The sequence below is a fragment of the Helianthus annuus genome, chromosome 12 (genome assembly GCF_002127325.2).
Source record: "Helianthus annuus cultivar XRQ/B chromosome 12, HanXRQr2.0-SUNRISE, whole genome shotgun sequence".
Classification (NCBI taxonomy): Eukaryota; Viridiplantae; Streptophyta; class Magnoliopsida; order Asterales; family Asteraceae; genus Helianthus; species Helianthus annuus.
The window spans coordinates 122,738,210-122,740,427 of record NC_035444.2 but is presented as its reverse complement, the minus strand read 5'-3'; the positions used below and the strand labels follow the sequence as shown (position 1 = coordinate 122,740,427).

Sequence of the window (2,218 nt, the reverse complement as noted above, 5' to 3'; positions counted from 1 at the left end):
TCTCTTACATCACTTGGTGAAGACAAGTGTTTAGTATAATACTTTTTATTTTTAATCTTTTGCACTTTTTATTTGGTTTTGTATTAATGACTATAATAACTAGTTGCTTATGTTGAAGGTGATCTTTCCTTATCGTTTGTCCGTGGTGTCTTGGCATTATTTTACTGTCTATATAAAATAAAAGATTTTCACCATTCATATCTCCACGGTCTATATGGAGGTATGTTGGCTACCTGGTCGGGGGTTAAGGGAACGGTTTGGTAAAGGTCTTGCCCTTGTTCAGCGTTTAGAGGTCCTGCTTGGGACCTGAGTCAAATTTAGTAGGATCTCCTTCAATGCCCATAGGTATTGGATGGCGGGGATCCAAACTCTTTGACCCCCTCATAAGTTAACTACTATTAATACTATAACCCGCTATTTAGGACTGTATCCCTGCTAACTCAGACTACTTAGCCGAGGGTAACGTCACCGCCGAAAGCGGGGCCTACCACAATTTGCATTAATAACTTAATTCATTATCTTTCAATAATCCGACCCTTTAGGATTGTATCCTTGCTGACTCAAACTACTGGGTTGAGGGTAACGTCGCCTTCAAAAGAGGGGCCTACTACAATAACTAAGATAATCTCTTAAACAAGTGCAAAAGTGCGAAAATAATCAAAGGTTATACTAATACACGTGTCGGATCCAAGTGATTCATCTTGTCTATCTGTTTTTATTTTATTTTTATTTTTCAGCATTTAGTTAGTTTTTATTTTCTTAGTTTAAAAACATTTTTCTCACTTTTTTTTTTATTTGATTAGACGTTGAGGATAAACCGGTATTAAAAGCTCTTGTGTCCTTGGACGACCTCGGTATCTTACCAACACTATACTACGTCAACGATGGGTGCACTTGCCCATATGTGTGTTTAGTGTTAGTGAATATCGTGTTTTATAAATTTAAAACTTGGCTAAAAGTGTAAAAAGGGCTTAAATATACATTAAAAATATAACACACTTCACGCACATCAAGTTTTTGGCGCCGCTGCCGGGGACACAAGGATTTTAAGAAAGTTAGGAATCAACGGCCTAATCATATTTTTATTTTTCTTTTTAATTTTTAGGATTTTTCTTAGTTTTTCAGCTTCTGCAGGGCTCAGCACGGGCCGTGCCTGGTCGGACACGGGCCGTGCCCAGCATCGTAACCGGCAGTTTTTTGTTTTCCAAGTTACAGAAGGCTGACCACGGGGCCGTGCCGGTGCAACACGGGGCCGTGTCCAACTTCCAGTAACTGGGATCTGGAAAACAATCACTGAAACTCCGACCACGGGCCGTGTTCGCTAAACACGGGGCCGTGGGGAACCTTCTGACCAACATTCTTTTCAGTTTTTATTGCAGGACTTGGAACCCGACGCCAACCTCACGTAGTGTATGAGCTCCAGTTCCAATAAAGACATAAAAGAACCACTAGAAGAACCCGAACGCTTTCTCAGAAAAAGGTTAAAAGCCAAAAACCAAGAGAAGGTTTCGGGTGACCCACCTCCAATGGCGGACCAACGTACCCTTATGGATTACCTACGACCCACCGTAGGTAATCTAGGCGCCGCTATCAATGCTCCGAATGTCGAAGCTAATAACTTCGAACTTCGGCCGCATTTGATACAAATGCTCCAAAACTCCGCAACCTTTCATGGGCTTGCGGACGAGGATCCCCATCTACATATAACTAATTTCTTGGAAATATGTGATACCTTTCGGATCAATGGAGCATCAAACGACGCCATCCGCCTCCGTATGTTTCCCTTCTCACTAAAAGACCGAGGGAAAGCTTGGCTCAACGCCCTCCCAGCTGGATCGGTAAACACCTGGGATGAACTAGCCCAAAAATTTCTATATAAGTATTTCCCTCCCGCTAAAACTGCTAAGTTAATGACTGAAATTAATACATATTCACAAGAGGACGGGGAATCCTTATATGAAACTTGGGAAAGGTTTAAGGAGTTATTACGCAAGTGTCCCCATCACGGCCTCGCAATATGGCAACAAGTATCCACTTTCTATAATGGATTGTTGCCACACACTAGGCAGAAACTTGATTCTAGCTCCGGGGGACTTTTAGGTAATCGACGCCCACACGAAATATATAATCAAATTGAGGAAATTGCTCAAACCAATTTTCAATGGCACACCCCCCGGGGAAATAAGTCTATCGCCCCGGGCGCCCATAAGGTCGATGA

The 2,218-nt window shown here is 42.2% G+C and overlaps 1 non-coding gene across 1 annotated transcript; it reads right to left on the bottom strand.

Annotated features, from left to right (window-relative positions):
* Positions 1-1,904: 1,904 nt before the first annotated feature.
* LOC118485173 lies at positions 1,905-2,011 on the bottom strand. Its single transcript, XR_004875478.1, has one exon. It is a non-coding gene; the product is annotated as a small nucleolar RNA R71 (small nucleolar RNA).
* Positions 2,012-2,218: the final 207 nt, after the last annotated feature.